Genomic DNA, 14108 nt, shown 5'->3' on the forward strand with positions numbered 1-14108 from the left:
ACACTTTAAAAAACAATTTTTTTTTTTGCATTTATTTATTTTTGAGAGACAGTGTGAGCAGGGGAGGGGCAGAGAGAGAGAGAGAGAGACAGAATCAGAGAAGCAGGCTGCAGGCTCCGAGCTGTCAGCACAGAGCCCCAGGGGGGGCTCGAACCCCGGAACCGCGAGATCATGACCTGGGTCGAAGTCGGACACTCAACTGAGCCACCCAAGCACCCCCAAGCTTTTGACACTTTTGGCATGGGTTGTGGCAGTGGTTCCCAGTGGATCTTGCCTCCCTCTAGTCTAGCTCTCAAATTTGTTCGTCACTTCCATGCTAAAAATAATACAATGGACTCCCATTTGCTGCCTGACCAAGTCCAAAGCCTTAGCTTGATATACAAGAGCTATTTAAACAGTGAAGTGTAAGCAGCCATCTTGCCGTCATTCTTTTGCATATGCACAGTGCAACGTACAAAGAAGTCTCCGGAGCCCTTGGCCACATTCCTCCCCCTCAACCTTTCCTTAATCCGGGATGACAATGGACAGTCCACCCATCCAAGGTCAAGAGCAGAAAACGGCGCCATGTTTTGTGGAGTTGTGAAATCTACCGCTACCTTTCCATCTTTGGGAAATTTCCTGATACTGAACTGCAGTATATTTTCTCTTATCCCTACACTTTTGCATCTGACATTTTTTTTTTTTTTTTTTTTTGCCTGCAACGACTTTCCCTTCTTCATTTGGATAGATTTATTCAAGAAAGAATACAGAAGTAGTGAATTCTGTACAAGAAGGGATGTTTTGTCCAGGTGATAGTTAACCCAAAGGTTGTTTTCTTTCTCTACCTGGTCCCATCCAAGCCAGGATTTATAAAATCCTTCCCATGGCTATAGTGCAGTTCAAAGAGACAGATCAGAACAAAGAACAAAAAGTCACCTCTGGGTAACTATTAGAGGCAGCCACTGTTTGTAGAGAGTGCACTTTAGAGGAACCCAAATCTCCTCAGAAATAAGCTTGATGACTTAATAAATTTTGAACAATTGTGGACTGAGAAACTGAAAGTTCTCTGTTATTTGAAAGAAAGCCGTGATACAGTGAAGCGTCCTTTGCAGAGCACAGGGGTTTCAGATGTAGAATTTTTGTGAAGATGAAGAATTTGGTGCAAATAATGTAGCTCCAGGGCAGAGGAAAAAGAGCATGTGCCCTGAATCCAGAGAGACGTTTCTCTTAGCAATATTTGGCTAAAAGTTTTGCCGATTCTGAGGTGAGGGAGAACGAGTAGTTTGCTATGTGTTTTCATGCCTTTGTAACGGTTTAATAATCCATATATACAATCAACTTCAAAGTAAGCATTGATTTAGTCATTCTCAGCTGGGGAAGCAAATATTATAAACTTGAAACCCTTGGTTAAAATTAAGAGCAACTATCAGTCATCATGCTGTTTGATAAGCCCAGGAAGAAAAGAATCCTACATGTCAAATGCTTTGAATTTTGAAAGTGCTTCACGGATGAGATAAGGATATTTACATTCTGTGACCACAACTACAGAGCTAGCGAAGAACACAGGTAAGAGAACAGACTAGGAGGGGAAGGGCAGTATTGAAATTTAAGTTTATGCACGCAGGCTTTGTCTGCTAATAAGTTTATTGGAAAGGAGCTGGAAGCTTCTGCCTCAGATTCAGTAACTATAAATTTCTCCCCGAGATGGTCATTTAATGTTAACTACAAAATTGCTGCTTAATATTCATGGAGTGCAACCTTCCCCACTGCTGCACGTGCAAAATATTCTATTATTTCCTTAATTCATATTTGTTTTGTAGGAAATGGAATTTGCTTACTTAATTTGTAAATAGATGCAAACAGCATTTTGTTAATCTATGTAAAAATTGTTCTTGCGTTAGTTGGAAAATCCTTTTATCTCTGGACTTTTTTTTTTTTTTTTTTTTTTTTTTTGTAGGTTGCAGGTACATACCTTCCTTTAGCTGGTTTGGAGCCAAAGACAACATGAGGGTTGGTTCCTATAACCCACTAACTTTAACTTATTGAGCATTTCCTGTGTGCCAGGTGCTGTATTGAGTGCAATGCCCATCACCCTGTAATCTGGCTGTATGAGTCCGAGTTCAGTCAAGGAAAGAGAGCAACCATGTGAGTGTCATGGGATGAGGGGCTTGTTCGGGGTCGAGCTGGGGCTGGCTCATGAGCTCCTGAGAGCACTTGTGCACCTTTCTTCCCAGCTCCATGTTCAATGACTTCATATCGATGGCTTGAAAAGTGGGAGTATTCGGACCACAGATATCAGCAAAAGCTGCAAATTGGGTTCTCCCTGGAAAGCAGGTTTATTACATACCTGTGCAAGGTGGGGGAAGTGAAAGCCTGGGAGAGGGAGCTGGAGGGTTGGCGGTGTCGTTTACCGGTTGTCCTGAAGCAGTGGCCCAGAGAGGCAGTTCGGAGCTCGCAGTGAGATCTGGGAAACTAAGCACGTCCAGTCGCTGAAGGTGGATTGCAAGGGGAGGATTACTTGGAGAGGACCGAGGGGAGCTACAGCCTCTGTGTGGCACCTGCCTCTGTGGTTTGCAGCCAAGCATCTGGGGTGGGCTTGTGGCTGCTGTTGATGAGCAGAAGCCGCCGTCCGGGGGACAAGCTAGGTGTGGAGCAGAGGGAAGTCAGCACCGGCTGGGATCCTTACTGCTGTGTCACCGTCACCATGTCTGACTGCAGGGAAAGGTCTCCTGCCCTTCCCCTCTCTCCTGCTTCACTTCCATCTCCCAAATTTGGGGCAGGTTTCTCTTTTGGCCAATCCTAACCTTGAGCCCTCTGGGAAACAGTTGTCATCACGGTTCCCAGCTTAACCAAGTTGACATGGCACAATCCCACACGCTTCCCCAACGGGGCGGTGAGACGGATATCATGCTCTCCATTTTTCAGAAAAGAAAACCAAGATCCAGTTAGGTTATACAAACATGTCACTAGGTCTGTTAGATTCCGAAGCCTATCTTCTTCATTACCATATTACCCTGGGAGTGTGTTTATTCTCATTTTGTCTTTTTTGGCTGTTTGTAAAATAGTGGCCAAAATCAAAGAATCCCTTCCCAAAAGTGCCACACGTAAACATTTGTCATGGGTGAACCCATCTGACAATTATCATAAGTGTTCTAGTGCCCAGGATGACCAGGTAAGATGAGCATTTACAAAAAAATGTACGTTAACAGGGCTTACTCCAGTCTGTTATGGTGTGTCTGGGCCTTAATTCTGGGGATACAAGGATGCTGGGATGGTGAGATAGGATGTCTGCCATCAAGGAGCACACTGTCTAAGAAAAATAGAGCAGTAATTTTAGTTCCAGACCATTTTATGTACTTTTCCAGATTTACTCAGCCCCACCTGCCCTCTTGGCCTTAGATGGTTGCTCAGTGGATGGCCTGGCCAACACTGCCATAGTCTGAATGCCACCGCCACCACCTGGGCTCAGCATGGGTTTCATTTTGTCCACCGGAGTGGAGGCCTTCGGGCTTCTCGGCTCAGATCTGACCTGACCAAACACACAAGGCCTGTGACTTCCCTGGCACTTCTGGGCTCAGAGGTAGCCGTGCATCATTGGCCCTGGGCTGAGCTTCTCCAGAGGCTTCCCGGAGGGACCAGATGTCATAACTCAGAAGTGAGTGGGGAGGTGACACATTATGGGGGTGACCTTTGAGCAATGGTAGACAAGATTTGGAGGATCCTGGCTGATATATCCTCCTTTCCTGTCCACGTGGACTGTTCCAGGTATAGTGGTTCCACACAGGTGACTAGGAGGGGTGGAGAGTCATGTGACTGAATAGCTGACTATGTTTTCCAGGAAGATGTGGCCAGCTCAGTAACCCACCACTTTGTTTATGCCTGTCCTCCTTCCTTTCCTCTCTCCCCTTCTCCCTCATGGTCGCTTCCCTGGAATTGCACCTCTGCAAAACGTTGGCCTCTCATCTTTGCCTCAGACTCATCTCTAGGGAGCCTAGGCAAAGATAATTACCTAAAGGTAAACAAATGCTAAAAAAAAAATTGTGATAATGGCATGTATAAAATACTATTGGAGAGGGTTGCTAAAAATATAAAATATATACATATATATGGCTATATATATATATATGTATATATATATATATTCAAAGCCCAAACCTTCCATACCTAACTCATTAATTTCTGAAATTAATTCCTAGGTGTTCCACACGCCGTGACGTGACAATATATCGTGATCCTCAGGTAACGTGTTTGCATTCTAAAAGAGATCTCATTAAGTCAAAAGGATGAGTAGTATGTGTACTTCATACTGCATAGTGGGGTAGACGTGAAGGAGGAAGGAGACTCTCAAATCACATCCCATCGGGCACGGTCCACTTTCTCCCAACATGATAATCTTATGAGTAAGGCTTGCTACAGTAGAGATGTGACTTTATGTTCTAAGAGGTGTTAAAATTCCTTCAATTACCAATATTGGCAAGGAAACAACTACACGTTGACTTCAATGGCACTAATGGGTGCCTTCTTTAAGAAAGATACTTATTATTATTATTATTACAAGACTATTTAAAAAAACCCACTTCATCCAGAAGATCTATAGTCCAATTGTATTAATCCCACTGCAAAGGCACAGGGAGATTCTGTTGAAATTAATAGAAAATGGCAAAATAATACCTTATGTTAATGATTAACATATTAGGAAAGTTTAAAAAGCATACTTCTAGACTCAGAGTCTCTGAAATGAGTCTATGAACATGCATATGCTCATATTTTTCAATGTGATTGTTTGGCAACTGCAGAATGGGTAAATTAGCTTCCTTTATTAAAAGAGAAGAAGTCTCCCAAATTGACTTTGGGAACTAAATCCCAAACTGCAAATAATTGAAAATAAAGGTTAAAAATGAATACGCTGATACAGCAGTCTCCTAGAACAGAGCGCATCATCACTATACAATTATAACTGGGTTTTCCAAGTGGAAGATTAAAAGAGAAACTCAGTTTTGACATTCTAGCCAAAAGGATTTTAGCAGAACCTTGTGGTAAAAATAAGGGCAAAGGTAAAATGGTGTGTTTACCCTAAAGCGTCTGAAAATCTTCACAGTAATTAGAAAAAGGGATTTTTTTTTTCCTATCAAGTTTTCATCTTCTCTCTTCTTGCTTAGAGACAGAATCATCTCGATGGAAAATTAGCAGTCACAGAGCAGTGTTCAATTTCACTAAATTATGGCACAATTCTGGTGCTGTATGTTATGAGGAGCCTTTAATGCCATTGCTGGAGGACAATCAGAGATTTTTCCAGTTCTTGGTAGTTGAATTGCAAAGGAGAATATTAATAAGATAAAATCCTGGGATGGGAAAATCTTTCAACTCTGAAATTCTATGCCTGGAAGAATCGTAAGATAGCATTTTCTCATAAAGTACCTTTGCTTTGGAAGATCCACAATCCTGATTATTATTCAAACCTAATTTCAGCTCAGAAAACTTAAGTGAAAGACAATCTTCAAGTTCTGAGGATTATAAAAGATGACAGGACGTATGTACTTTTGATCAAAAATGCACCAGGGGCAACCGCTGCCCACCAAAAGACAGCTCAGAGAGGCTGTCAGTCAGAATAAGAGGGATGCAAGTCAGAGCAAATCACCGTGTCAGACTCCCGGGCAATGAAACCATTACTCCTTAAATGCTGGGCAGTTAGGAAATGTTGCTGTACCGTGAAAATGACATTATGACATTCTCGGTTTGTTATTTCTCTTTAGTTTTCATTTAACATTTATGTACTTGAAAAGGCAACCAAATTACACATTGTCCTGATTAGGGTTTGAAACCTAACGTAATGTTCATCTCATTTTTCAACAAATATTTATCGAGTGCCTGCTATTTACCAGGCCCTATGCTAGGTCCTGGGGCTCACAAAATGATTGGATCTTGATTCCTATTGTGTAGTAGCTTACGGTCCAGTGGGATAGGAGAGTTGGAGGTATACTTGGAGATCATCTAATTTTATAGCTCAGAACCCTTGGGCCCCAAGAGAGTTAGGGACCTATTAAAGGCCACCTGGCTTGTTGGAAACAGAGGTGAGATGATTCATGGCCTCTGATTTCCACAACAGAGCTGTTTCGAATTCTTCATTCATTTATTTACTCATTAAAACATATTCATCGAGTGTGTACTCTGGGCCATTTATGTTCTCCCCCTCCTGGAGGTTACAATTTTATCAGGGAAGGTGAATATCAAAATGGTGAAGAATGTACAAATTCCTTAAGCTATAACTTTAATGTATAAATAATGTCACTTAATATTCTAGTAAGTAAATTTACACAGTATTTCAATCATTCCCTGCTACTGATGGCAGAATATTTAACATGATCAGTCTCAGGTGAATCCTATTTTTTTTTTCCACTCTTTCCTTCTCCTCATGGTTGATATTAAGTTGCCCTTAGAACGTACGGATTGTTGTGGGCCCCATCTGGTCCCAGATCGTCATTAACCAATGCGGGCAAGAGATGTCTGATTATCCCCATCCTTGATCCTCTTCATCAATCCTTTTGGCATTTACTGAGATACCCATCAACACCTCTGGTCTACACTGCCTGGATTCCAGCAGTGAAGTTTCAGAAGACTCTGTCTTCTCTTCCGCAAAATTTTTTTAAAACATTGTTTTTAGTATCCTCTTAGACTGGAAAATTCACTCCTATCTTGCCTTTTTCTGAATTTTTTGCCTAAGTCATAAGTATTATGCCTCTAAGTTCTTTAGGGCTTTTGTCTTTTGATAGTCAAATGCCAGGATATTTAGTTTCCAAATTTAATTCCTTTAAGCCATCATCATAGAAACGATTGTTGAAAAACTACTTTGAAACTCAAAAACTAATTGACCCCTTTCTCTTTTAGCATCCTAGTCTGAGGGCAGTGGTAAGAGTAGGGTAGTATGCTGGTTACTTATTGCTCAAAACAAAAATACTTGTTATGTCTCATGGTTTTTGTGGGTCAGGCATTCAGAGAGGGCGCAATGAGGACAAGTTATCTCTCTTCCTGTGTCTGGGGCCTCAGCTGAAAGTCATCAACATTGTGGGGCCGAGATCATCGTAAAGCTTATAAATGCAGTATCTGGAGGTTGCTGTTGGCTGGGGGCCTAGCTGGTGAGGCCAGCCGGAAGACCCTCACGTGGCCACATCATGTGCCATGGGCTTTATCAGAACATGGTGGCTGGGTTCCAGGGGCAAGAGGTGAGAGAGAGAGAGAGAGAGAGAGAGAGAGAGAGAGAGAGAGAGGCAGGCAGAAGCCATATTGCTCTTTATGACAAGCCTCATCAGTCACATGGTGTCCTTTCATTGGTTGAGGAAATTACAAAGGTCCACCTGCATTCAAGGAGAGAGAACACTGATCCCACCTCTGGATGGGGAGGCTTGTCCATGCCACACTGTGAGCATATGGACATATATTGGTATGGCCATCTAGGGAAAACATAATCTGCCACAAGGGGGTTAGCAGAAAATACAGGGAATGAAAAACACTGGGTAACGCATCACAATATTATTTTGTCGCATTTGGTCTGCAGCTGATGGCCATCAACCACGTGTGCAGATGTGGCCAAAAGGAAGGAAAGCGTGTATTGATGGAGAATCAAAGTGTGTGTGATTGGTTCTTTGAAAAAATGTCTCAGAGTATTCGTGTCCAGCTATTTTTGTCCCACTAAGGAGTGCGGTTTCTAGCTATTTGTGTCCCACTGAGGAGCGAGCTTTGCCCTACCATTCGCAAACTAGTTGTGATTATCACTAGAGGCCCTCCTTCTGTGGGTTACCCTCTCACTACTTTCCCCAGGGACTGAGTGTGTTTATGTTGGATTTTCCCACTCCTATCACCAATTCCTGCCAGTTCCCCCTTCTTCCCTTTTCTATATAATAATCTAATGGTTCAGCCTTTTGCTGGGGGAATTAATTGGGTTATCATGTCCTTAACTAATAATAGCTTTTTTTTTCCCCATGAATTTTAACAGCTGCCTAATTGAAGTATCCAAATGGAATAACTAATAATGAGAAACTTAGGCTTTTAAAGCCTGACTGCAGGGCTCAAGGATGAGACCAGGGCGGGCTGGGCAGAGCAGCTCAATAGCTCCTAATCATGCCATGCAGATGCCCATCTGTGTGGCCTGCACCCAGGGCTGACCTGCTTTCAGGAAGCTTAATTAGCAAGATGAGAAGAATTGCCTCCTTTCCATGCTTGGGTGAAGGCGTTGATCTAGCAGAACAGTAGAGCCTAGCTACTCTCCTCTTTATTAGTATATATATTTTAAATGAAATAATGTTATTATTTTATTCTGGTCATAAAATGAATTCTTGCCTACTTTCAAAAAGCTACACATTTCTGGAATTGCAGAGAAAAAAGAAAAACTGTGTGAAAACTTATCATCCAGATTTAACTCTTAAAACGTTTTGGGAAATGTTCTTCCATATATTTCTGTATGCGTGGTTACCTAGAGCTATACTTATACATGACTTTGTTTACATATACTATACATCCTGTTCTGTATCCTGTTTTGTATCCTCTCCTAGGTATCTATCCAAAAGAAAGGGGAGCATGTCTAGACAATGATTTGTACATGGATGTTAATAACAGCTTTATTTGCAATTGCCCCCAACTGGAAACAATTCAAATGTCTATCAACAGGTGAATGGCTGAAGAAATTGTGGTATATCCATTCAGTATAATACCACTAAGTAATATAAAAGAAAGAACCATTGATACAACAATGTGGATAAATATCAAAATAATTATGCTGAGTGAAAGCATCCAGCACTCCTTCCCCCCAAAAGACCCTCAAGTACGTACTGTGTGATTCCATTCATATAAGATTCTAGAAAATATAAACTAATCTGGGAATGAGGGTTGGGGCAGCTGGGGCAGGGGTGGGAAGGAGAGATTGCAAAGGTGCATGAAGGAACTTTTGGGAAGGATAGAATTGTTCATTATCTTGATTGCAGTGATGGTTTCTTGGTTGTATACAGATGTCGAAAGTCATCAAATTATACAAGTACAGGCAACTTATTGTATGTCAATCATACCTCAATAAAAAACACCAAGTCAACAAAAGGGAAACAAAACCAGAATCAACAAGAAAGGAAGTCTGTAGGGTGGATAAAAAAAAGAAATTGGAACATAACCTTGAGGAAGGGAGACCAGTTAGGAGATGACTGTAGACTTGCGAAAGATTATAGGAATCTGAATGAGTCTGGGTAGGGGTGCCCGCTTGGCTTTGCTCTACTTTTGTTCTGGGACATATGCTTCTAGGAACTGAAGTGCTGTGGGCTGCAGAAGGACGCTTTGAACTTGTGTGATAGTGGAGGACACCAGCCTTTCTTCATCTCAGTCTCCACTATAGGTTAGGCATAATTTTAGACATTTGTAGTAGTGGTGAATAAGACAAATATCTTCTGGGCTCTAAAGGCTACCATGCTAGTAGGAGACCAAAAAATAATATGTCAGGTTAACTGCTATGAAGAAAAAGCAGGGTAAGGGGCCAATTAATGGATGGGCATTGGGTATGAGAACCATTCCAGTGAGGTATTTAATAAAGGCCCCTCCAGAATGGTGAGCTCAGGTCTGCATGAAGTGGTGAAAGAGGTTAGTTGAGATCAGGGACAAGTATCCTAGGCTGGGAGACAGGCAAGCGCAAAGGTCTTGAGGTGGCAATGGAAGTGGCTTGTCAAGGAGAAGGCTGGAAAGAGTACAGAGCACAATAGCAGAAGCTTAAGTAGGTTCTTGAACTGCCGCCATCGTGTGCGCAAACCAGCTCGCTGGTAATTTATACTGGGCATTTCCTCTTACAACAATGTTCATGCTAGAATGTTGAAAAGTTTAAGTGCTGTTTGAAATACTATTAGGTTGGCTGTAGCTTGGATTCTGTTTCCTAGGCCGTCTCCACCCTCTTTTCTTTTTGCAAGGTTGGGGTCGGTTATGGCATTTGTTTTAATGGGATTTAATCTACATTTCATTAGGGTCGAAGATGTGAGAAAAGTCTTATGGAGGTGTCTTCATTTATCGTGTACCCTAATGCCCAATGCTGGGTCGAATCCCACAATTAAAACAAACCTAAGTATGACTGAGAATTGGATAATCACTAATGGTTGACAAATTAAGATCATTGACACATCTCTATAACATCTGCTTCAAAAAATATGGCATTAAAAGGGAGCAACAGACATTTTTTGGTCACCTCTTGTGAGGCGAGCATTTCTACCTGTCTTAATTCATTCTCTCAGCAATCCTCTTATTAACACTATTTTGCAGCTATAGAAACTAAATAACTTGTCCAAGGTCACACGGCTAGTAAATGCCAGAGTTAGGATTTCAAGTCACGTCTGCTGCCTCCTGCTTGGAACTCCTGTCGCTGTACCACGTCAGTGTTTAGTGCTATGCCTCAACGTACATAAAGCCATGCTGTCAGGGACTGAATAGAGAGGCAGTCCTTTTAAGAAAGCAAACAACTTCCTTGAGAAAGAAGCCTCAAGGCTTTATCTCTTGACTGTCAGACCTATCTGTCTGAATGTTCCGGAAGAGCCCGTGTCCGGCTCAGCCATTTCTCCCTTCCCAGAAGGATTCTCCAAAGGGACTGGGAGCAGAAGGAGGCTGAGGGAAGTGGCTGGGTCAGCTGGGTATGATTGAACACTGTGCCAGTATCGAAGACCTGATAGAAATCTGGGGCCTCTGGGCACTCGATTTTTAAAGTAATCCTGTCAGTTCCCTAATAATAGTAATAAATTAACCAAACAGTGGATTCAGTGGTATTTTATGTCCTAAGGGTATTGCTTTCACACTTCAACTTGATAGCATGATTTATCAAGAGATAAATTACAGCTGGGAACGAATGGATTTACTGGTGTCAGAGAGACGACAAGTATATTCCGAAGATGTTACCAGTGACGGGCATATACCTGACAAGCATACTTGAAAATCCCCCAACAAAAAGCTTCTCTTCAAAGGCTGAATAACTTTAATCTTCACTTTAGATGTAGGTTATTGCAAGGACAGAAGGATTTTGATGGTATAATTAGCCCCTTCCCAAATCATTATGACCCAAAAGTACTAATTACATTTATCTTTGGAGATGGGGTTACGTAGCCAAGCCTTTTCTCAAGCCCATCAGGACGATAAGTAAATAAATGAATGTGGGGGTTATGCTACTCTAAATGAACGTCTAACTGCCAGCTCCCCCCAATCCTCCACTGCCAATCGGCCGTTACCACGTGTCTGTCGTTCTCATGTCAGTGCACATGATGAAGATAGAGTTTTCTTGTTGGATTTGCTTACTGAGCAAGACAACCTCATCTTTGGATGTAAGGGAAAGTGGAATTACTTCCAAGATGTTGCTCAAAAGAGGATCCAGAAAGCAGAACTGAGAAAGAAAGCGCAGGTACAGGGTAGGGATGGCCTGAGCTCTCAAGGTTAGATGAGGACTCCTTGGAGATGTGAGAAGATGGCCCCCTCCACATGGAGACAGACCCAGAAGTGCGAGCTGAGAGTGCATCCTGCCTTGTAAATCCATAGATGCATATGGGGCTCTCTCTAGAATGTAACTTTAAGAAAAAGCGTATTAGAAGAATTCATGGTGACTCATGGTCTAATGAATGTGTTCTCAAAGTCTTTTTTGAGTCTTTTATGAGAAGCATGAAAATGGGCTTATTTTGGGGGGGGCAGGAGTGGTGAGGAGAAGTAGGGGTAGGGTAGGATGTGCGCTCTTAGTGCTTAACAGTATCTTGAAAAATAACTCTAAGCTTGGGGTATTTACCTCATAGACGAAACAAGTTAAGTGTGGGTTGAGCCTTGCACATTCAAAACATGTCTTTAAAACAAATTCCAAAGTCTGGGAACTGTACAATTAATAGACAAACATGTAATATTTTGCCCAAAAAATTAACACAAAAAAATTATTAGGAAAAATAGATGTAGAAATAAGATTTAACTTCAAAAGTAAGCAAGCAGATAAGCTCATTAATGAGTGGTCCACTCAAGAAGCAAATAGGATTTAAAATGTTCCCAGCTTTTGGGTGGTTTAAAGCTAGCCATAACTAGACAACTATGTACACAGATTAAAAGAAAATGGTGCAATGCCGTTTCTTGTTAAATCCCTTTAAAGTTTTCCAATAGCCTGAAGCATTTGTCAAAATCCCAGGGAGGTGCAACAAAGAACTATTTTAAACCTCCAAATTCAGGGCACCTGAAGAAGTAAAGGTGCATGCCATTTTCCCTCTTGGGGATAAATAGCTTTGCCGTATATAAAATTGTGAAAACTGTTATAAACATACTACACTTTCTTATCACATAGTCTATGTGGATCTCTCTAGACCTGGATAAATTTTTTTTTATTGTAAAATATTTAAGCTGCTTCATATATCTTTTGAAATTATTTTTTCTGGCCAAATTCTGAGTAGGTTTTTATAGGGGAAAAAAAAAAATCAAGTGCGAGTCAGAACTCCTGGACTCTGGGGAGACATCTGGTTTTCAGAATCAATCTCTAAGATGGAACCTCACAACCTTGGACATCTGACTTCCAGTTAAATCCTCCAATAAAACCCTAAGAGCCAGAGAAATCATCTTTAACATGCATTCTTCATACTGTCTTAGAGAGTGTGTGCCTATGGGCAAACGTGAGAGGCAGCACAGAACCGGACAGGGGCTTAAATCTTTCTTAAATCTTAAATGTGACCTGAGAGTCAGAGTCATGGACGTGGAGGTGAATTTTGATAGGTGTCCAAAGCAACTGTTGGCCTAGGTGCTCTTACGGTCACCCACACTTCTAGTGGACAAGGTGTGCCAGTGCTAATATTGGGAAGCAGGTCAACCTAAACCAACTGTATTCAAATTAAGATAGAGAACCCACATGTGGCCATGTGCCAGCCTCCTGTACTGCCATTTCTCAACTCCACACTCCGTCAGATGCAGGAAGGCAAGGCAAGAGTGTGAACCCCTCCATCTCTTCTGTTATCACCCTTCCTTTGAGGCCCAATTTAGCCCAAGGGGTAAGGAAAGGGAAACTACCGGTAATATTTATTTTGTCCTACCCAAAAACATACTGCCCTTGTTTTTCATCTTTTTTTTGGGGGGGGGGGTGGGGGACCAATGACACAACTATTTGTGTTTTGTTTTATTTTGTTTTAGAACAGTGGTTTCAATTTTTTTCTACCTTCAGTTTGTTGAAGCAAAAGTTGCTATGAGTCACAAACTTGGTCTGCTTTATATTAACACTTAAATATATTGCATTTAAAAAATTATACTGGAGGAATAATTTGGAAGCAGTGGCACCATTTTTATGGGAAACATAGCATATAGATAGAAAAACATGCACTTTGATGGTTTTTTACAAAGTACAAACTAAATATCCCACGAAAGCCCTACCCAGGTAAAGAAATAAAAAATTACCAGACCCCAGAAGATTCTCTGTGCTCATTTCACTTCCTATCCTGACAAGGCTGATCATTTTTTGTTTCATCATTCTGATTTCTATCATCACTATTTGGATTGGTCATTTTTTTTTTTTTTTTTAAGAAAACGTTTCCTCAAATAAGTGGAATCATACAGTATATAGGCTTTTTTTTGTCTGGCTTCTTTCATTCAACACTGAGGTTCTAAGAGTCCATGTTGTTGGGAGCAATAGTTCATTCGTTTTCATTGCTCTAGCATTTCACTGGATGAACATACCACAGTTCATTTATCCTTTCTACTGTGGATGAACATTTGGGTTGTTCACAGTTTTTGCCTATTATGAATAATGTTGTTATGAGCATTCTTGTATATATCTTGTGGTGAACATAGGTACTATCTCGGTTGGTTACATACTTAGTGGAATTCAATGGGCCAAAGAGTATGCATATGTTCAATATTAGCAGATACTAAACAGTCGTCCAACATTTCCATTTAATAATGGCAGTTAACACTCTGGTCTGAGAGTTTTGATTGCTCTACATTCTCATCATGACTTGACATTGTATCTTTGACATTTTACCCATTCTGGTAGCTGTGTGAATGACACCATTTCTGAGAATATACACTGTAAAATGTAGTAAGTTAGAAATAAAATAACATGTATTTTCACGTTTCAGAGATTAAATAACGTCCTGAGAGAGACAAATAAGTGGATG

At 41.2% G+C, this 14108-nt stretch overlaps 1 long non-coding RNA gene across 6 annotated transcripts in view; it reads left to right on the top strand.

Annotated features, from left to right (window-relative positions):
- Positions 1–14108, top strand: part of LOC102901843 — a 116430-nt gene that overhangs the window by 31164 nt on the left and 71158 nt on the right. For 5 of the 6 annotated variants that reach the window (XR_006595237.1, XR_006595231.1, XR_006595232.1 and 2 more), the window contains 2 exons: positions 2044–2124; positions 4176–4218. This is a non-coding gene — a long non-coding RNA (uncharacterized LOC102901843). Of the gene's footprint in view, positions 1–2043; positions 2125–4175; positions 4219–8525; positions 8783–14108 lie in introns of those variants that run through there. The other variant, XR_006595235.1, reaches the window with a different exon arrangement.

This window comes from Felis catus, chromosome A1 (genome assembly GCF_018350175.1).
Source record: "Felis catus isolate Fca126 chromosome A1, F.catus_Fca126_mat1.0, whole genome shotgun sequence".
Taxonomy (NCBI): Eukaryota; Metazoa; Chordata; class Mammalia; order Carnivora; family Felidae; genus Felis; species Felis catus.